A 23,219-nucleotide genomic window follows, 5' to 3' on the forward strand; every position below is an offset into this window, starting at 1 on the left:
GTCCGGCAAATCCATGAGGACAGAAAGTAGCATAGTTAAATAAAGTACAGAAGCCATAAAGTGAGTCTTATGCAGGTAGTTTTGAATGGTTTTAAGGACAACTTAAAAACATGGGAAACTGTTCTGAACATTTAGGGGGACAAAAGTTGGGTACAAAATTTTATACAAGAAAGAAACATTGCTAGAAAGTTCTGTTTTAAAAAGATAATAGATGTATCTAAAATTCTGCTTTTACAATTCTAGTCAATTTTATTACACTGGAAGTAAATGTTACTTTAATGCTCTGACATCGATTTGAGGCCACAATCTTTATTATGAAGCATTTCCAAACAGAATAGAGTATCTGAAATAAAGTCATGCAGTCTTTTTAATAACATAAAACAGAAAAATTGAAAATTTTTAACAGCTTTAATGGAACACTAAATGTGCATTTTTCCCTTTGAATTGAGAAAGTGACTATGCAACATTATTTTTATTTAAAAACTCCAGAAATGTAATTATGCCCTATACAGCCAAAACCATACTTTAACAAATTTTTATTGATTACTTACTAATTGCCAGTTACTGCTAGACACAGCAAATGTATACAATAGAATCACTGCCCCCCAGGCAGGGGGGAAGAACACGTAAAAACAAGGAATTGTCAATGTATATGAATGGTGAAATAATGTAATTTTGTACAACTGAGGAAGATATAAGGCACCGAGAGAAAGCAAAATTATTTTGAGGGCATAACAGAGATTGTCAGTGATTGCTTACAGGAGATGATGTTCGGAGAGGGTATTTAAAATCAAGTAAGAATTCTAAAATCCAAATAAGGAGGACTAGAACTGCAAGTTCCAGGGAACAACATGAAAAAAACAGTTGGACTGAAACCATTCTGAGATCAGTATTGTAGAAAGATGTCTGGCAGTAAAGGGATGGAAAATGAAACATGAAAAGTAAAAAAAAAAAACTGAAAGATAGTGGATATTATATATTTTAGGATTTACTTTGCCTAAGTGTGTCTATAATTCAAAATAATATTGACATGCAGAAGTTGCTTTCTCTCATACATAAGTTATTACCTGAGGAAGCCAGTCTAGGGTAAGTTTGGAAGGTCGGATTCTTTAAATATAGTTTCTCAGGGCACTGGGGTGGCTCAGTGGGTTAAAGCCACTGCCTTCGGCTCAGGTCATGATCCCAGGGTCCTGGGATCGAGTCCCGCATCGGGCTCTCTGCTCAGCAGGGAGCCTGCTTCCCTTCCTCTCTCTCTCTCTCTGCCTGCTTCTCTGCCTACTTGTGATCTTTGTCTGTCAAATAAATAAATAAAATCTTTCAAATAAATAAATATAGTTTCTCTCTTGCTGGCCCACTGTCTTTATCATCCCACCTCACAAGTTCAAAGAGCGAATCTGGCTCCAACTGTCATACTACAATCTATTTATCAGGAAATAGAGAGATGAAGTAGGACACTCTGCCTCACTTTCAGGACGCTTAGCAGAAATGGTATGTGACACTTTTTTCCATTCCATTGACCAGAACTGAGGCAAATGGTCACAATGAACTACAAGGGAAGCTGGGGAATTTAACCTTCAGTGAGGACAGCTGTGTGCCTCCTAAAAATGGGGGAGGGGTTCTATTACCTAAAAAAAGAGGGAAATGGATAATTAGAAGACAACAGTGGTATGTGGCAGCCCAACTTAGGAATCTTTTACTGAATTGCTTAAGGCATAGAGAACCACTGGGTAGGTTTTAGATGGAGAAATATGATCAGATTTGTTCTTTTAAAATGCCAAGGTGCAAAGGATGGATTAGAGAGGCAAGTGGAAAAAACAAACAAACCGATTGAGAGGTCACTGTGACCCAGACAAGAAATGCACAAGGGCAGTGAGTATAGAGAAGAGACAATGGGTTTCCAAAATAATCAGAGGATAGAATTAAAAGGACCCAATGACTGATTGTCAGAGGGTGAGGGAAAGAGAGAAAGAGATGAGGATTTTTAGAAAACATGGTATCATCCAATAAGACAGGAAATCATTAAGAAGTAGATTCTAAGAGTAAGAATAAAGCATCTTGATTGAGCAAAGGTAACCTTTACATGTGATTACGGTTTCTGGGCTCTTGTGTGTTTATATGAATTTGGATGCTTTTTCAGGGGGACTATAAATTTTCTCAACTTAAACAGCTTTAATCTCAGTAGAACAAATCTATGATTTTATTATAATTTTTAAAAGATTTTATTTGTTTATTTGACAGAGAGAGAGAGATCACAAGTAGGGAGAGAAACAGGCAGAGAGAGAGGAAGGGGAGCAGGCTCTCTGCTGAGCAGAGGATCCCAGGACCTGGGATCATGACCTGAGATCATGACCTGAGCCAAAGGCGGAGGCTCAACCCACTGAGCCACTCAGGCATCCCTTTATAATTTTTAATACTAGATCTTTCCAGATACGGGAAAGCAGAAAACGCTGCCAAAACTGCCAGTAAGGGTTTATTGTATGCCATTTAATGCATACATATTTGGTGTTAAATTCTCTTACTCAATTTTCTCAATTTGAATGAGGTCAAACCAACAAGTAAGATAGAGAGCTAGGATTTGAAACTGGGTCTGTCCAATGTTTTTGAACACTTTTGAACAATGTTTTGAACACTCTATCCAGCTTACATAATACTTCTGGGATCACTAAATTTCTGAAATGGAGAGAGAAGAGAAAGTACACTAATGATCTTCGAAAATGTGAAAAAAAAAAAAGAAGTATTACATTCTAGAAGGAAACCAGAAAAGATGAGACTTAATAAAATATTCCTCTCTGATATTTCTCTATTGAAGAAATAGTTTCATATTTTATAATTAAATGTATTATTTGTATACAGTATATGACATCACTATAGAAAGACAATGGGAAAACTGGAAACCAAGGATGGAAAGTGGAAAGGTCAATCCTCTGACATCAACAACACACAGCACCCTGTCCCCAGTCCTGCCTCTACCCTTTAGCTTTCACTTTTCCTGAGCCAGTCACATTGCTATGGATTGAATTTGTCTCCCACCCACTGCCACCAAAATTCACATGTCCAAGCACTAATCCCCAATACGATGCTGTTTGGAAGTGGAGCCTTTGAGTTTGTAGTCATGGGAGTGGAGCTCCCTGGTTGGGACTGGTGCCCTCATAAAGGGAGGGAGGAATCAGAGCGCCACTCGCCTTTCTCAGTACTGTGTGTGTGGACATAATGTGAACACTGGCTGTTTACAAGCCAGGAAGAGGGCCCTCACCGAGAACCAGATATCCCGGCATCTTGATCTTATAATTCTCTGTGAGAAGTAAATATTATAGTAGCTGAGCTGAAGAATATAACAATACAAGTGAATGTCATTAGTTATGTTCTTAATAACTGGAAAGACATGCTTACAAAGAAAGTGAAGTACCTGCAAGGAATCCCAATGATATAAACATACCTTTCAAGCCCTATCCTATCTATCTCAGGTTCGTGGCAGAAAGGGCTTCCCCACTAGTGTACCGTCATTTTTTTTTTCCTTCTCTTCTAAAGTCCTGTCTTTCTACCATTTTACCTTCTCACAAGTCCTGCTCATTTCTTCTTTTTTTCAGACTCATCCTTAGGCTGTCCCTTAACCAATTCCAAGTAGCTTTTGCCTGAGGGAACTGGTAGAAGTTAGGAGTGGGAGGATGGGGGTTTGTGGCTTCAACCCCCAAGAGGATGGCATGAAGAAACACTGACCCTCCAGTTCCGTCCTCAGAATGAAGGACAGCAAATCTTTCTCTGGGGCTGATGTTGATCGTCTGGGAGGCATCTGTCTCTTTTCACCCTTTGTAACTAGAAATGCATTCTCTTATCCTGGGTTGGAGACCCAGAAAGTTTGGGTAATGGTGGGAGAGACATGTCTAAACTCCCACACAAACTGGTCTAGAAATATCAGGCATTTAATATGTTGCACAGAGAAAATGCTCTTTCCCTCTTTTGTGAAGCTAGACCCCATCCAAGAAATATGATTTTAGCAGAGGTGTTTTCTTCCAGGAGGAACACTTAGTCAGTTAATATATATATGAGTGTCTGTCCAGTTAACACTGGATAAAGTGGCATCAACTATTTTCCTTATAATCTGGAATGCTAATTATGGCCTCCTGTGGAGAAATTATTATCAGAGGCATATACTCAAAACCCTCTTATAGTCAAAATTTTTTCTGAGGGCTCTTGCCTATAGCAGTATTTCAAAAACTAAGATCTTGTTCTGAGTTTTCTGAACACTACACAATTCTAGAATTTATATCAATAAACTAGATTACAGGAGCTACATGACAGAACATTTCTAATCATCTTTTTTCAGATTAAAAAAAATTTCCTTTCAGTGAACTTTTCTCCTGTTTAATTAACAACTGGCACTCTTACATCTAGAAGTATCTAGCTGATATCTACAAATTAATAATAATAATAAAACAACTGACTTTTATTGAATACTTATTCTGTCTTAGGCATTCTGCTAATCAATTGATAAATAGGTTATCATTAAGCTTCACAATAACCCTAAGAATTGGGTAATGTTTCCCCCATTTTACAGCTAAGTAAATTGAGGCTTATAGAGTTTAAGATCCATACTCGAGATAATATAGTTATTGACCTTCTGGCCCAAAGTCTAAGCTCCAAGCATTGGAACTTACAATTTCCTTATTGTCTAATTAAGCAAATGTCAAGTTATACCCTACTGACCCTAAAGACTGGAACACCCCTTGCATACTATACACAGCATTTAAATTAGCAAATTCTTCTTTAAGTCATGCAGTACTTAGAAATGCGGTCTGATTCCCATGGCTATATCTTGGTCTTTTAAAATAACTATTTTTTTTTCAACTGAGAAGTAGAGATACTCATCATATACTTCCCACACAAAGGATTTTGCAACATGCTGTCTAAGAAATACTTAAAATTATGGCCATGAGTTACACAGAGCAGCTCTGAGATAGATCAATGTGCTTTTGACAAGAGAATTTGAGTCATTGAATAACTAAAGGATGGCAAGATCAGCACCAGAAGTTGATCAGAGGAAGAGAGATTCTATTGTGGTTTGGATACCATCCAAACATATCAGATGTAAATCATATTTCTATTTAGAGTCCCTTTAATGTGTTTTTGTTCTTTTCTTTTAAACATGGAAAAAGTGTACCATCATAAAATTCCTCTGTGACTCTTAAATAGGATGATAAGTCATTATCAATTTCATTATAGGCATACATGAATAAATTTACTCCTGGATATTTTATTATTTTTAAAGGAGCGTGAACCTTCAGCTACAAAAATGTCATCTCCATAGACACTCAAAAGTAAAGGTTGAGTAGATTTTCAGTAAAATATGTTAATGTGTTGGTGTTACAAAATTACATTTGGACATATGCCTCTCTAAATCTCTCTGGCAAGCATAGGAAGACCAAAGGTATAAAAATATGATATCAAACTATAGCAGAACTCTGAAAAAGATGTTTTCTTACAAAGATGGTGAAACATTTTGAGAAAAAGACCCCAAACTTTGTCAGAGTGTTCCTCTTTATCCTACCTGGTGAGATTTGTGTGTGTGTGTGTGTGTGTGTGTGTGTTTTGTTTTTGCCTTTTTTTGTTTTTTTGGTGAGGTTTTTCATAAAACAGAACTTGCAGCTCTTCCTGCATATGGGTTTTCCTAGAGCCTCATAGAAATCCGCATGTGGAGTGCTCATCACTAACTAATCTTATATTGTGGTCCTAATGGATAATTAAACTGCCCAATACTGACAAGATTTACAGGAAGACCTGGTATTTTTTTTTAATTTTTACATTTTATTAACATATAATGTATTATTTGCTTCAGGGGTACAGTTCTGTGAATCATCAGTCTTACACAATTCACAGCACTCACCATAGCACATACCCTCCCCAGTGTCCATAACCAGCCACCCTGTCCCTCTCCGCAACCCCCCAGCAACCCTCAGTTTATTTCCTGAGATTAAGAGTCTCTTATGGTTTGTCTCTCTTCCTGGTCCCATCTTGTTTCCTTTTTGCCTCCCTAGCCCCCATGTCCTCCCACTCCCACTCTGCCTCTCAAACTCCTCATATCAGAGAGATCATATCATAATTGTCTTTCTCTGAGGTGACTTATTTCACTTAGCATAACGCCCTCTAGTTCCATCATTCCACATTCCATCATTCCACATCATTGCAAATGGCAAGATTTCATTTTTTGATGGCTGCATAGTATCCCATTATATATATAATATATATATCATATATATGTATATACACACACACATATATATATATATATGAATATATCACATCTTTTTTATCCATTCATCTGTCAATGGACATCTGGGTTCTTTCCATAGTTTGGCTATTGTGGAATTGCTGCTATGAACATTTGGGTGCACATGCCCCTTCAGATAACTACATTTGTATCTTTAGAGTACATACCCAGTAGTGTGATTGCTGGGAGAACTGTTTATTTTATATAAAGTAATAAAATTTACCACGAACCATTGCTTGAACTGAGGGACCATGTCCCATCTTTTAAAATTAATTTTTAAGATTTTATTTATTTGAAAAACGGAGTGAGAGAGCATGTGAGGGAGGTAGTCTGGGAAGGGGCAGAGGAAGAGGGAGAAGCAGGCTCCCCACTGAGCAGGGACCCCTGATGTGGGGCTCAATCCCAGGACCCCAAGATCATGACCTGAGCCAAAGGCAGATGCTTAACCGACTGAGCCACCCAGGTGCCCTGTTGCCCCATCTCTATTGTATATACAGATCTGTACCCATTCACAGCTTTTTAATACATAACAAATATGAAAATTCACAAAATTCCGTCATTATTTGTAGAGTTTAACGAAAAATTAATATGCATTTTGGAATAGAAGTGCACTTTGTGAACTTAATACTTAATTTTTAAAAAGTCTCTCATTGGCAAACTAAATAAGCATTCATTGTTTTGATTAACAGTTTTTCACCAGAGATTTATTACTGATCACATGATATGGTGAAAACTCAGAACAGGAGGCCAGCGCTCTCAGTTTTAATCCCAATTCTGACATACAACTTACTTCTGAGTGCCTCAGTTTTTTCACCTATAAAACAAGAATCACGTTTTATAATCTGTAAATTTCCCCTTGAACACTGTAGTTCTGTAGTATCCCAAGACATCAACACTTGCTTAGTTCCTTTCTCTAGAACATAACCACTAACTGCATTATATTCCTTAGATACTACTTTATGTATAGTGACACTTTATCCATAAATACTACTTACTGATCTTGATTTCCCTTAATTTTTCTAAAATAACAAAAATACACTTTTAAGAAAATTTTGGACAAAAGATTCAATTTATAAGGAATCTTTGGGGAAAAATCTAAACACATTATTTAATTAATAAGTAGTCTACATAAATTAAGATATAGCAAATGTGCTTTAACAGCAAAGACATACTATTCTAATGTTAAACATGCAAAGAAAAGAAAATCCCTAATGTTATTTATTAGTAATTTAATGTACGTAGAAATACGGGCCGAACAGTTTCAGAGGTCTGGATACCTTCATCAGCGGTCTCTTATTTATTCTTCTGCTCGATGCTCCTCAGCATATATGGACTCAAATTCCCAGCTACATTATTAGGTAATATTTTTAATTTATTGTTCAGTAAATGTTCCTTAGGCTATTTCATGGGTCTCCATGGTATGCCGGGATTGTGTAAACTTGATGCCAAGGATGAGATAGATATCTACATACACAGTTAAGAGTCAATAAATGTTGATTGACCTTAAATAAATTTTGGCGGACTTAAGTTTACCTCTCTTGCAAATATGTTTAAAGTGCAGGAATTGAATGCTGCAAATTCTATTTGCTACTGGAATTTAGCCCTGTAAAACCCTATTGGTGCCTGAGATTATTTTGTAAGGCTGAAAGAAAAATTATATGTTGAAAATTTTTTTTTAAACATAAGGCTTTAAAAAAGAAAAGCTGTACAAATAAAGATGCTATAAGATTTGTGTTTTTCTTTAAAAAAAAAAAAGCTGGCTAAGTATTTAAAGGGTAAAACATATTAGGTAAACCTCAAATAGAAAAATAGAAAATAGAGGTGTAAAAAATAGAAGTGTAAACAGTTAACTAGAAAACTATTTTTTGCAGAGGTTGATCTAAATTTTTAGTGGAATAAAATGTTTCTTAAGCTACATGCAAAGATATACAACATGCACATATACGCACATACGGATACCTAAGTGGTAGAGGGTGAGTGTGAGATCTTAAGTGTTTTTCCTAGTTGATTAGTGCTAGTAATTTAAACAAATAAACTTGTATTAGAGGGCTTTGGGTGGGTAGTGTGTGTATGTGAATTTTTTTTTGTATTCCCTTTTTTACATTGTATTAAACATTTAACCTAGTTATTTTACGTGTTTATTGTGAATTTTCTAAATTCTTAATTGTTAATATTTTTGTATATATTTTAGACCATTTTAAACTAAATAGTAATTTACTAGTAGTTGAAATCTATTTGCTCATGCATTGGATCACTAGAATCCTTTAATAGTATTTTAAGTCTGAAGCGTTGTGTTACATCATTGTCCTACTAGATTTACAATAGCCCATGAAATCAGTCTTACAGCATCTCATAATTTTCTTCTTTCTCTCCTGTCATATATACAATTAACCTTACTTTCCAATTATGAATCTATTTTATAAGTATATAACCTTTATATTGAATTGCAGTATTTAACTCACATAGCTCATATCATCACAAATCATAAATCATAAAATCACAGTGTCAGTTTAATCACAAAACCAAGATGTAATTCTTAATTATAGATGAGTACTGTAAAATATATTCCTTAGTCTTAAAGGACAACATCAAAGTTCTTTTTTTCTTGTATTCCTAGAATCATTATAATTACTTTTGATTTTACTCCCTTTTAACAAAGGAGTAAGAAGCAATTCCATGTTTCTTGTTTTAAATATCTAAGTGGAATAAAACTACACAGTTGGAGCAAAACATATAAAATATTTTGTTATATCATGAAATTAAAAAACTAGAGAAATAGTTGAGTTAATGATTTCAGATAATGCATTAATATGAGTTTAAATAAATCAGCTCCAAATGCAAAGGCAGAAAGGTGACTTAAAGTCAATAGTATCCTGCATAATTTAGAATCTCTAGTTAAAATAAAACATTATTAGGGCACCTGGGGGCTCAAGCGGTTAAGTGTCTGATTTCAGCTCAGGTCATGATCTCAGGATCCTGGGATTGAATCCCACATCAGACTCCACACTCAGGGTGAGTCTGCTTTTCCCTCTCTTTCTCTCTCAAATAAAGAAAATCTTCTTTAAATTAAAAAAAAAAATCAGTAACCTTATTGAGAGGCAACCATGGGCATTAAGAGGAATACTAGAGTTTGAATTACAGAACTTGCATACACCAGTGAACTGGGGAATTTGTTAATCTAGAAACACAAAACGGTAGAAAGCCATAGGATATAGAGTGAGAGGGAGTGGTGATTGCAAACCCTAGCCTGGCCTCTTGCAAATATCTACATTGGGTATGATTCTCACCAGAACTAACTAAATAACTAATTCTTCCACTTTGAAACACTTTTTGCCTGTAGATTCTGTGACACCACGTGCTGCTACCACATTGGCCAATCCTCACTCTCAAGAGTTTAATTTGAAATGTCCTGAGATTTTCCCATTTATCTTTTCTCTGGCTGATACCATGTGATCCAAAGGTTTTGACCATCACCTATCAGCTGATGACTCCCAGATTTGTATTTCCAGTTCTAACCTCTCTTTTTTAATTCCAGAATCATACAGTCTAGTGTTGTTTTGGTATAGCCACACAAATATATAATTGACATCTTTAGTGCCACTTTTGAAATAAAAGTCTTTATTTTCCTAATCTGATCTACTGATATATCAATAAATCATAGCACAATCCAACCAAGTGTGTAAACCAGAAGCCTATGGCTCATCCTTGATTTACTGCTTTTCTCTTTTCCTAAAAGTCACTCTTGTCAGCAAATCCTATCAGTTCTATGTCAAACTCTACCTTATATCTACTTAATCCTCTGCTTCTGCTCTCACCTCCTTGTTGAAACCACCAGTATCCCCTTTGGGGATACAACAGCTTTCTCACTGTCCTAATTCGTAAATTTGACCCCGTGTAAACCATTCATTGCAGAGCAGACACTTGCCTTGTAAACCACATTAATAACTTCCCATTGCATTTGTAAGAAAAAGCAAAGTGAATTGTATGGCTCACTGACCCTACATAAATGACCCTGCCTACCTCTCCAAGCTCACTTCTCCCTACTCCTTTTCTGCATCCTATTCTTGACGCAATGACCTGTTATTTTCAAGCCATTCCATCCTCAGAGGGCTTGCCCTAACTCTTCCCATGGCTGGTTAATTCTTAGTCTCTGGAACTCTGCAACAATGTCACCACTGCAGAGATCTTTCTAGAATATTCTATCTAAAGTATTTATCTGGATGTTTTACTTTTCACTATCATATCTACCTTCTTATTCCCTACATAAAATTTGTTATAATGTGCAAGGATCCTACAATTTGATTTTGTATTTTTTCATTATATTTCTCCCCTCCCCAGAATTTAAGTTCTTTGAGGTCAGTAACCTTGTTTATATGGCCAAATTTTCCACCCTACCAAGAATTTCCTGGAATAGAGTAATAAATAAATATTTACTTAACCATTACAACCTTAATTTATTCATCAACTAAGAAGAAATACTGCCTACCTCCTGGTGTTCTTAAAAACACTTTAAATAAGATAATGTAGGTATTATCACAGAATCTGAAACATGGAAAATACTCCAGGAATATTACTTAAAAAGTAAATTAAAAATTCAATAGCATGCAGGTTCACCAACACCAACCAAAAGTCATATCCATAGATCCAAGGGTTGTTCCATAATGGTGTAGAACACAGCTTGGGAAATTATGGGTAAGAAAGATTTTTTACATTTTTAAATGGATGAAAAAAAAAAAGAATGTTTCATTACACATAGGAATTATATGAAATTTAAATTTTAATGCTCAAAAGTTTTTTGGGGAACATCGACATGTGCACATCAACATGTTTTATTAACATATTGTTTATGCTGTTTTCTTGCTACAACAGCAGAATTGAGGAATTGTGACAGAGACCTCATGATCAAGTCTAGGTTGTCATGTGAGAATGGATTATATCAGTACATACACACAGCTCGTAAAGCACAGAGCCAGAATTCAACTGCTCTCTCCAACTCTAAGGCTTCTTCTCTTTTATTATATTATTACTGAATTTTTCACGATTGTCTATTAAATGTGTGCTATCCAATTTATTTTTTTCCATTCATAGATGTGGATATAGGCTTCCAATAAGCTAGTTGTTAACTTTTCTGTCATTCTTGGTTATTTAACTCAATGCACTCAGAAAATTATTAGCAATCTTGAGGTGGTACCAAGGAGCCATTAATTGTAGGTTATGCATCTGATAAATACATGGAAAGCCCTAAAAATCTCCTTAGAGGACAACTCAATGAACCCATGACTCACACTGCCAGCATGCATTAAGAAGCTTGATCATCTCTGATTTTCACTGGGTTAAAAGGTAATGACCACCTGTGTCTACTACTTGGGCAGCATGACTTCCAAAGATGGATGTAAACAAGCACTAAAAAATGGCTTTTTAGTAAGATAAGATATCTGCTTATCTGTTGGAAGCTAAGGAACATGAATACTTACCTTTGCTCCTCCCCATCCCAGAGAAGCTTTTCTGGCCTTTTACCCCCTTTGCCCAGGGATCCATAAGCCCTCTATCTATGTGGCTCAGGCCCCATGTACATGAATGTGGCTACCATAGCATATTGGGCAGATGGGTTTTTTTGGTACATCCATTTCCCCTACTTGGCTCCTTGAAGGCTAATCCATCTTTCATGCCTCTCTATAATGTGTGCCTTCAGAACAGTATCTACTATTTACTGCTTTATGAATGTATTTTGTTTCTTCAATGTAAATCACTGCAGTAGTGACCTAAAGCAATGTTTGCTTTAACATACACCTTAAAACTTTATCAGGTTACCGATAAACACTCAGAGCAAATTGAAACAGACTGACTATAAGCAGAGACAACCTGAGTAATGCTGTGAGGCAGATGGCAAGACAACTTCGAATGATGCAAGAAAGATGTTATGGGTTAAATTGTGTCCTCTCAAAAAGAAATGTTAAAGTCCTACCCCTAGGCCTTCAGAATGTGACCTTATTTGGAAATCAGATTGTTGCAGATGCAATTAGTTAAAATAGAGATTGCAGTGGAGTAGGGTGGACCCCTAATCCAAGATGACTGATGTCTTTATTAGAAGACAGCCAGTGAAGATGGAGACACACATGGAAAATGACATGAGCCAATGATGGCAGAGTTGGGAGTTACATAGCTGAAAACAAAGGGATGTCAAAAATTGCCAACAAAATCATAGAAATCCTGGATGGCTAAGTCAGTTAAGTGTCTGACTCTTGGTTTCAGCACAGGTCATGACCTAGGGTCCTGAGACGGAGCTCCGTGTGAGGCTCTGTGCTCAGCGTGGAGTCTGCTCTGGATTCTCTCTCTCCTCCTTCCTCCTGCTCACTCTCTCTCTCTCCAATAAATAAATAAAATATTTTTTTAAAGTACCAGAAAGCTAGGAGAGTTAAGATTCTCCTACATGTTTCAGAGAGAAAATGCCCCTGTCAATACCATGATTTTGGACTTCTAGACTCCATAATTATGAGACAATAAATTTCTGTTATTTTAAGTCCCCCAGCTTGTGGTGCTTTGTTATGGCAGCTCTAAGAACCTAATACAGTAGGAAAGGATAGCTGGGAAAACCAAAGAAACTAGGGAAACTAAAACAGTCTGTCATGCAGCTTATGTTGACTAATAATGTTAATACCAAGTAAATGACTGTCATTGTTGGAGAACTTCCTACGATCAGACACTGCTTTGCATACATCATATCATTCAATTCTCACAGTGGTCTCATGAGATTGGTTTTACCAGCATTGTGTAGGTAAACCTTAGCCACGGACCCTAGGGGCGCTGGGTGGGAGTGGGGAGTAGGGAAGCCCTGATCTGATTATTGCCGACTTCTATGATGTAACTGTTGGGAGACTTGCCACCAAGAGCTGCCAAAGTGACATCAACCAGCTCACAAAATTCCTGAAAATTTAACACTCACAGGAGTCTCAAAAGTTCGTGTGAATTGACTCTATCACAACCCTGGATGTTGTTAATCCTATTTAACTGACGAGCGTGCTAAGGTTGACATGATCCAACAACTTTTCCCAGAGCATTGGGGTGTCCAACGTGACAGCCACTGTGTCACCAGACTCTGCTGACAGCACAGAAAGGCCCTGCCAAAGCATAAACTCAACCTCAAGCGGTGACACTCAGAACATGTGCTGGGACCTCACGTGGTCTCATTCTCGACTGCACTGCGTTCATCACAAACACAGTTGTCCAATCATGGGTACACTTATTTAAGTACATTTCGCTTTTCCATGTAACAAATACAGAAAACTTAGAATAACTCATCTAAAAAAGAAATAAAGATCTGTTGCTGAAAAAAACCAACATACTACCCTTGGCAGGTCTGGCAAAGTCAGAGAATATCAGGTTCAGTTCTTCTGGCAAGACTTCAGCTCTGCCCCGATTTCTTGATTTGTCTTCACAAACTTCTTAGAGCTGGCAGCACATTCCGCCCCATAAACCAGCCATACTCTTCACTGATGCAGGCAACACCTGAGAATATCGCCATCAGAAGCATGTGATCACATCCTTTGCAAACTCTCATCTATGGTTCCTGCCATACATTGGGCCTTGGAGAGTTGCAGTTTTGTGGAATATTTGGGCTGAACAGTGAATTCAGCCCAAATCTCCAATTTCCTTATCACAATCTCCAATATCCATTATCTATATTTATTAATCTATTACTATTAATTTCCATTATCCATCATCCATAATCTCCATTATGAACATACCCTGACAAATATTTACTTAAAAACGGTGTGATTATTAACACAGCTTCAGGAAAAGTCCCAAGATCCCCTGCCATCCAGTTTTAATCCCTAAGGAACTTCTTTTAGTTAGCATAGAATTTCTGGAACAATCACTGATCCTTAATTCGGTGTTGAGACTGTATTCTAGGGAGTTGAACATTCTGATACATGATAAAATTGGACCTTTTACTAGATACTGATACTGGCTAGTTTAAAACATAATTAGTATATCATCAAATCAATTTGTTCTAACTTAACGAGAGGAGTTTGAAAAACAAAAACAAACCAGGAGAGTAATTTTTCAGAGGCTACTATTTATTTTCTTTTAGTAAAAAGTCCATTGTGGGGATTTAATGTGTATTTCCTACATCTATTAGATCCTATGAACCATCTGTTATTACAACTCATTTCTAAATTTAATGAGAAAAAGAATATAAGCACCTAGAGGAGCAGTGTATATGTCACTACATGTGGTTAGTTATCCCATTCAGGAAAGATTATCAGAAGACCTAAAAGAAATCATCTGTGAAATATTGGGAAAATGATAGATTCAAAAACCTTTACATTTTAATAGAGAGCCAAATATGCCCTTGGCTTCAAAATGCAAATAAATTTGTGCTTTATTGTAATCACTGTTTTAAGTGGCAAACACACGCATGGGTACCCATGGAGATAACAGGTGCTAGTTTGTACTAGCTGAACCTACAGAGGAAGCCCTGTGCTCCAAGAAGGAGTTGCGTCACTGTCAGAAACACCAGAATGCTCACCTCGGCCAATTCTTGTCTTTCCAAGCACCTTTAGTTTCTAATTAAGGGCACACTTTTCTTAGTTTTCCCTTCTCTATACTCTTCCTTAAAGTATGTCTGTTTCACTCCTCTTTGCAAAGCTCAACTCTCTACAGCACTATGAACCTTTAAATAAATGAAGAATCAAAGCTTTCCAATATCAATAACCTAGACTAAAATGTCCTTCTTACCCTTTGTGAAGATAATTGTCTTGATTCTTCTAAAATTCTGGTAGCTACTCTTTATTAAACCAGGAATTATGTTTTATTTTATTTTATTATTTTCTCACAACCAACCCACATGACAGAAGCACTTTTCCCCTTTGTTTTAAGACTAAGCTAAATCTTACCCTAATAGAACTTTCTGTGTGAGTCGTTCCATAATTAACAACCAAATTTGGGCATCATTTATATGAAAGTCAACTCTGGAATAAAATCATGACTCTTCCCCTCCCTAGTGTCTGACCTTGGATGAGTTAATTCTCTTACATATCTCATCTCTTCCACCTCCAACATGTGGAAAGTAAGTACCAATCTCACCGGTGTTTTAGTCAATAAAAGAAACAATACATTAAAATACTTACAAGATTGTGCCTGACATTGGCAAAAAGTAAGTGTTAGTGCATGGAATTATTCTTTATTTAGTATCTATGACTCTTTTAATTCAAAAAAATTTCCCATTTTTCCTTACAGTGGTTTTGGATGACTTAACAGGGAGGTGATTTCTTAACGAATCAATGCTTTGTATGTTGCTGGAAGAACTGATCACGGTGTCTGTGAAAATCCATGAAAAATGCTGCTCAACAACCTGAAAAGGAAAATCAGGGAGACCCTTTGAGTGCCTTATAGGGGAATTCACCAAATTTTCCCCCATTCTTGAAATTGAGGTGGGGCATCTGAGACAACTCAACTCTTCCTTTCAGAACTAGGCATTTCTGGTATTTACAGTTCGACAAATAAAACAGATAGCCATCAGACAGCATCATCATATCAAATAGCAAGATGCATAATGATCCCAAAAGAAGAGAAATTAGCCTTGGTCCAAGAGGCACAGGTTTGCCATCTCGGATTAAGTTGACTCTGAAGGTTCATGGTTTCACAGAGATTAGTTCATTACCGAGGTCCTTGTTTCTGTAAAAGCACCTGGGACTGTATAGCATTTTAAAAAATGTTTTGAAATCTTTGAGCCTTGGCTCCTTTGTATATTTAAGGAGTAGTCTGGCCTGCCCAGGGAAAGTATCTCTTCACGCCGAGAAGTGTGTCTTGGATCAGGCTCCACATGACTTTTGACTTAAACCCAACCACTCTGAAAAAAACCCCAAGTTTCATTCCACATAACAGCAGATGTCTGCGGGCGAAGAAGGGAGTGTTAGGAGAAGACAGAAGAGGAAGGAACGTTTGGGAAAGAGATGGCATATGACTTGGCTGCTTCGAATGCAACAAATGGCCGGGGTTCCATGGCCTACATTCCTTTGATATCTCCTGCCCAGACATCCCATGACCTACATTCATTCTTTTTATGTTGATGTCATCTTACCCAGAAGCCAGATCTTGATTTGCTCTATAAAATGCATCCGGCTCGAGCTGTCCCTGCCAGCAGCCAGTTTCCATTTCGTGTTTGAATTTGGTGAATCTCTTCTTGTATTTTCTTTTCCAGGATTATCCCAATTTGACAAATCATGAATTCTCATTTGAAGTTTTGACCAAAGGGAGAGCATTTGAACAGTTCGGTTCAGCTGTCTACAAACTTATGATCAATCCACTTTAAAGCCTGCCAGCAATTTATATGCTTTTAAAATCATGTTTAGCCTAGGACCATATGGAAAGAGCTATGTGTGTATCTGGGGATATTCTATCTTTTGCCTTTGTTTAAGGTACTTTCAATGCTTACTGCAAACTCACATTTGGGAAAATAAATAGTACTGATGCTGTCTTTGACATGGCACTTATTCTCACATTAAAAGTTTCCTTTGGGGCATCTGGGTGGCTCAGTCTGTTACATGTCTGACTTCCCCTCAAGTCATGATCCCCAGGTCCTGGGATTGATCCCAGTGTCCTGGGATCGTACCCCTCGAGGGGCTCTCTGCTCAGTGGGGTTTGCTTCTCCCTCTTCCCCTCACCCTCTTCATGCTTTCTCTCTCTCTCTCTCAAATAGATAAATAAAGAAATAACACAGTGGACATGGGGAGATGGAGAGGAGAAGGGAGTTGGGGGAAATTGAAGGGGGAGATGAACCATGAGAGACTATGGACTCTGAAAAACAATCTGAGGGTTTTGAGTGAGGGGGGAGTTGGGTGAGCCTGGTGGTGGGTATTAGGGAGGGCACATATTGCATGGAGCACTGGGTGTGGTGCATAAACAATGAATTCTGGTACACTGAAAAGAAATTTTAAAAATTTAAAAAAAAGATAAATAAAATCTTTAAAAAGAAAATAAAAGTACCTTTTAAACAAATTATTAAACAAATAATTTACTATTAAACAAATCAAGGTTTTCACTCATTTGGTATTTCCAGAAAGGTTATTATAGCTTCTGAGGTTCCTTAGCACTCATAATCAACGAATCTCAATTACTTTCATGGGTTAAGGAGATCTTCCATAAGAATATCTGGTTTAAATGGGCTATAGTTCATACAATGCTCATTTTTAGAGGGCAAATGATGTAGATGTTGCTTCATGATCAAATATGTAGGTTCTGGGACTTTCAGTCATCAAACTGATGATTTTCCTTTTGTTTTGTAGCTTGGCAGAAGCCAAAATGGAGGCGGGGTCATCTCTGTGTCCTTGACAGAAGAACTTTGGTTCTTCTTTGGTGATTGTAGCACCAGCCATAAGTAGTTTTGGAGTACCCTCACTGAGGTCAGATCCCATAATTTTTTAAAACTTTATCAACAGTGACTGGAGGAATGCAAGTTGGGAGAGGGGTTAATATTTGCAAGCAATTTGCTTTCCCTAAAAATAACTGTTTATTTATTTTGAGAAAGTTACCCAAACCTTCATGTCAAATATTCAGAAAAAAAAAAAATTAAAGCACCTTTATTGTGGGGGGCAGAGGATCACCATTAAAGTGAACGCCAATGTTTTAGAATGATGTTTAGTGTCCTCTTTGGTAATGAAAATTATTGTATGTAATTGAGATGGAACCATTTCACTGAGGTGAGATTTTGCTTTGTGGAGTGTGGTAGTAGAGGGGAAAGGGGAGAGATAAGGAAAGTCTGCTCAGTATAAATCCATAGATCACAAGTGTGATGGCAGGTTAGAATCACCTGTGAGTTTAGAAAACCCCTCCATGCCTGGGCCCCACCTAGGAGGTTGTGAATCCTTGGGTCGGAGTGAGTGCGAGGATCTAGAAGTCTAGATGCTAAAGGACCAGGGAAATGAGAGCCTGAGGAAGCACAGCTGGGACAAGGGAACTGTAGTCAGAATTTCCTTGCATGAATTGCCAATGCATCCATGAGAATGGCCCGTGAATTTCAGCACCCTAAATTTCAGCTATTAACCCCTCCCTCACTCCTTCAACTCCACCAACTCCAAACCAAGAGCAGCCAAGGGAGTAGAGAGCACAGAACCAGGAAGAAAGAGGATGCTGACTACTGACCACCCCCTCACTTACCTCAAGCCTTCAAGCTAAAACTGACCACAAACTGGGGAAGAAAGGAACTTTCCATCAGGTAAAACTTGAAATGCAACATTAAGATGAGACTAACCTAACCTGAGACTGAAAGGAGCAAGAAAAGCCGGAGACCTTTCTGAAATTTTGTCTATGGGGGAGGGTTATCACTAGGAAGTTAGACTTTACACTAGTTACTTATTCATTTCTTTTTCTTGTGAACACAGAGGAAAGAGTTTCAGTATTAAACAGGAGTTTCTTAAGAACTAACTAGACATCTGCAGAATCTGAGAAATGATGCCATTGTCTCACCAAATCCAGCCAAAACTGACTGTATGAGGACCTGGTATTTGGCTGCATCAAAATCAGTGTCTTATTGGATAAAACTTTAAGGAAATTCCCTAATGAGTAAATAGAGACACCAGAAGCCAAGAGAAGACTCAAGATACTGGGGAAAATGTTGATGGAAGTCGTGATAAAAACAAAACAAAAGAAAACAAAAAAACCAGAAACCAAGGGTCAAGGAAAAAAAAAAATAGGTAACTAGCTAAATAAATAAATGTGGTGGTTGGTCAAAGACAAAGTGCTGGAATGCCTGGCTGGCTCAGCCGGGTGAATATGGGACTCTTGACCTCAGAGTTGTGAGTTATAGCCCCATGTTGGATGTAGAGATTATTTAAAAAAAAAAAAAAAAATGCTCTTTTCCTCCCTTTCCTATTCAGGGAAGTCTGGATGGGGGTGTGTGTGCTGGGAACAGGGGTGGGAAGGAGGTCAAGATTATTTCCTCATACATGCATGTATGTACTTCCAAGTCATCATTTCGTTTAACATTATTTTACTACCATATCCTACAGTTTTGAAATAGAGAGAAGTTCCTTTCCATTTTTTTCCCCAATTTATTTATTTTCAGAAAAACAGTATTCATTATTTTTTCACCACACCCAGTGCCATTTTTTGTTTTTAAGACAAATTTATTGCATTTTATTTGAAACATGGGAAACCTAATATAATTTTTCCCTTCTAGCATTTGCAATTTAAGGTAGTTTATTTTTATTTTCATTTCAGTCTCTGATATGGCTACTCAGAAGCTCTTTGGAGTATCTACAGTGGGGAAAAAGTAACCTTTGTAAAATGGGGTGGAATCAATAGTAATGTCATAGACAATTTCAAATGTTGGGTTAATTTTGTTAAGGTTGATTTATAATCAAGGGCTGAAATCTGAAAAAGCCCAGGAAATTATAGTTATTGCATCACTCAAAAATTTTCCGTGCCACAAGGGCAGGGGAAGATGACACAAGCCCAGTAATGACAGATAAAATAGTTCCAGAAAATAGATAAGAGTGTTTTTCTTGTCCAAGACTGTATGCCTCTCTCAGTCCTTTGTAATGACATAGTGAATTTTAATTTCAGGGAAGCAATGAGTGCTAGCAGCTAAAACACCTGAAGGATATAGTGATGGCCTTGGAACAAGGAAATTAAATGGCAGAAGACAGTTTGGTTAAACAACACCCCCTCCCCTCCCCGCCCTAAAGAGAAATGTATGTTTCAAAAACCTTTTTGTGCTGTGGCATTTCAAATATTTCCTCCTAATCCCCAGGGCGTCCATATTATTATTACTGTATTAACATTATTTACATTCACAGTTTGGGGTTTTTTTTTTTTTTTTTTTTTTTTTGCCCTCCTTGAAGCCCCAGGTGATTTAAGAACTTCAAATTGGCCAGCGCTAATAATCCCGAGCGCCAACATAAAGATATGATAACTCTGCTGTTCCTAATTCCTGAGGCAATATGTATACACAGGCCATTTACATTATCTTTACTCTGGAAGTCTGGGGGGACTATAGAAAACTGCAAAGATTTTTCGATCCTTTATTGTTTTGGAGCTAACAGTATATATAGGCCACATCTTGCCACGCTTATCAACACTGAGATTATGTTTAAAAACCTACTTTTACTTTCAGAGTCTCAGTGCCTGAGTTGCGAGGCCAATAATTCTATGCTTTGCGGTGAGACAGGGTAGTGTTCTAACCTCTTCCTACCAGATAACTGATAGAGATGCTTGAGGGGGTGGGAAGGGCACCCAAAGAATCTGGGTGTTTGGTTCTTTTGGAGTTGGGACTGTGACACATGGCTCCCTTTCTCCCACTGTTATTTTTATGATCAGCAAAAATGGCCATATTGGATAAATAGCCATTCAATTTTCCAGTGATTGTGAGGGCTGTCAGGACAACCAAAGCATTCCTAGGATGTACTATTGCCACCACCCCTCCTCCCCCACCCCGCCTGGCTTCATCTCATAAAATTTCTTGTAATTGGGGAACTCTGATTTCCTTGCCTGGGACACCAACTCAGGGCTATAAGGCATAAACTTTTACCAACATTTTAGTCTACTCAGGGAAGTGCTCTCAAAGGAAGTAGTGACAAGCTTGATTCAGACTTGGGAATAAAGCATGTTCTTTATTTTGGCTTTGCCAAATTTTTAATTGCAGGAATAAATAGTCCTGTGACTATTTCTAAAGCTGTTCAGAGCTGTTAGGGAGTAAGAAATATGATGAATTAGCACTCCCCCAAACCAAAAATGACAAAAGAATGTTTATGCTGGCCTTCTTTCCTGTAGATCTGCTCCTTTCCTTCATCAAGGCTGGACCAATGTCCCTGAGTAGTCATTTTATAAATATGTGACATGAATCCAAAGGGGAGCTGGTCATCAACCCAACACAGCAAATTAACTATCCTCCCTCCTAGGATAGCACCAAGGGATGTGTGTCTCCTTATCAATGATTCAGCACTACTATCCCCATTATATGTAGGATTAGCCTTCTATAGATACACAGAAATCTAAGAAATACTCAGAGAATTAGAGGCTCTATTATTATCTAATAAGATCTCAACTCCCGCCTTTTAAAAAAAAATTAAATTAAAAAACTCATTTGACTAACACACTAGGTAAATGCAATGTATATTACTTGCAAGCCCTAAGATTTCTGTGGAAACATAGAGTCAAAACTTATTTTGAAAATCTAGTTTGCATTGCTAATTGGTTGGGTTTTTTTCTTTATTATATATGCTTTTCCAAACACCATCTGCAATAAAAAGGTATCAAATGATCTCAAAGAACACTCGGGAAAAATTTCAGATTTCTAGAAAGAAATGGTTCCCAAAATAAAATCAAATTATGCTTAAGGTCTCTTTAGTATTAGGTTTTCAAAATGTTACAGTACGTATTGTTCCCAAGTATCTTTGATGATTTCCAATTGGGGGTTACATCTTTGTTTCTTCTGTTTCCCATTTGTGAAAAATGTGGCAAAAAGAGATAAAACCAAGAGGAAAAGACTTCAGATGCGGGGGAGAATCTGAATGGGAGATCTTTGGGATATAACTTAGCTTCAAACTCTTAATAAGTGCTGTGCCACCCAGATCAAATGATGTTTAACAGTAACAGCATCTCTGTTATTTGGATTTTTTGTGCTTGGAAACTTAAGAAAAAAAAGCTTTTTATTTGGAGCCGAGCATTTCAACAGGAAATGGGAGTTCAGCCACTAGAAAAGCACTTTTTTTTTTTCCTGACACAAATTTTACCATTGTGCTTTGATTGACAGCCATCCCACTGTCTATAAACAATCTACCGGTTGCCCCAAATCACCATTTGGCTCCCCATCCAACATTTAAACATTGAGTGGTTTTGCGCTCAATAAAATTCCTTTTCATTTCGCCCTAGGTTGCCATGTCTCTTCAAACAGAGACGGGAAACCATGGTCTGTGTCAGACAGATTTTAATTTTCAGTCCTCATCCATTCGGGGGAACTAGACACAGCAAACAGACTCTACCCCAAAACCTAGCAACCTGGAGTTTAAACAGCCAATGCCTCTGAATCCCGGGATGGGGGCCTGGACCTGTTCACACATGAATAAAGAAGATTAAGATTTCCTTTCAAAGACGTGAGGCCTTTTTGACAGCCAGTGTCAACAGCGCTGTCTGCCTTCAATGTGACCCAGTCTTCTAGCACAGATTCCCACAGGGAGGTCCTGCTGATTAGCATGCTTCACACTGCTGCTCCGTGTCAGTATTTAATTGAAGAATAAGGGTGTAAAGTTTTGCAAACTCTTACTTATCCACAAAGAAAGGATAACTTACAGGAATTGTTGAAAGAAAATACCAGTGAACATGAACACCCACAGGGAGCCTTTAAAAAGGGCAGAACAGAGCGGGGAACTGAAGAACCACAGTGATTTCTATTATCTAATTGCAGAGACGCTAACAAAAGCTTTGTAGTCAAAATGTACGTTTTGCAATCACAAAAATCAGCTCTACTGCAGAAAGAAATGCATAACTTTTCTTTCCAATAAAGTTATAAATTTGTAGTAAATAAGAGACATTTATTTTGAAAACATTTGACAATACTCTTGTCTTCATAAACAGCTCAGGGGGGAAATCCTTATCAAATGATATGACTGAAATTTGAAATATGACTTCTTTTTCCAGGGTACTTGGTAATGTTGAATCAAGGCAACTAGAGCTTTATTAGTGAATTTCATATCACATTGCATACCCTTAATAAGAGCTAAAAGGGAAAAGAAAAGTCATGTCTACAAATGTCAGTTTCACCAATTTAATGAATACACTTCATTGATGAATTCAAACACTTAAGCATGTTAAAAATAGAGACAATTTCTGGTTTGAAATTATAAACTCTGATTAATTTGCATGTCCGGATTATTTAGGAATGAGTTAGAAGAGCCGAGTTATACCTATTTACAACAACATAAATGTTTTTGATTATGTGACACATGTTTATGCA

At 37.3% G+C, this 23,219-nt stretch overlaps 1 long non-coding RNA gene across 1 annotated transcript in view; it reads right to left on the reverse strand.

Moving 5' to 3' along the window:
- Positions 1–15,423: 15,423 nt before the first annotated feature.
- Positions 15,424–23,219, reverse strand: part of LOC122903944 — a 31,332-nt gene continuing 23,536 nt past the window's right edge. The window contains exon 4 of the long non-coding RNA XR_006384118.1: positions 15,424–15,620. This is a non-coding gene — a long non-coding RNA (uncharacterized LOC122903944). The remainder of the gene's footprint in view (positions 15,621–23,219) is intronic.

Source organism: Neovison vison, chromosome 4 (assembly GCF_020171115.1).
Source record: "Neovison vison isolate M4711 chromosome 4, ASM_NN_V1, whole genome shotgun sequence".
Classification (NCBI taxonomy): Eukaryota; Metazoa; Chordata; class Mammalia; order Carnivora; family Mustelidae; genus Neogale; species Neogale vison.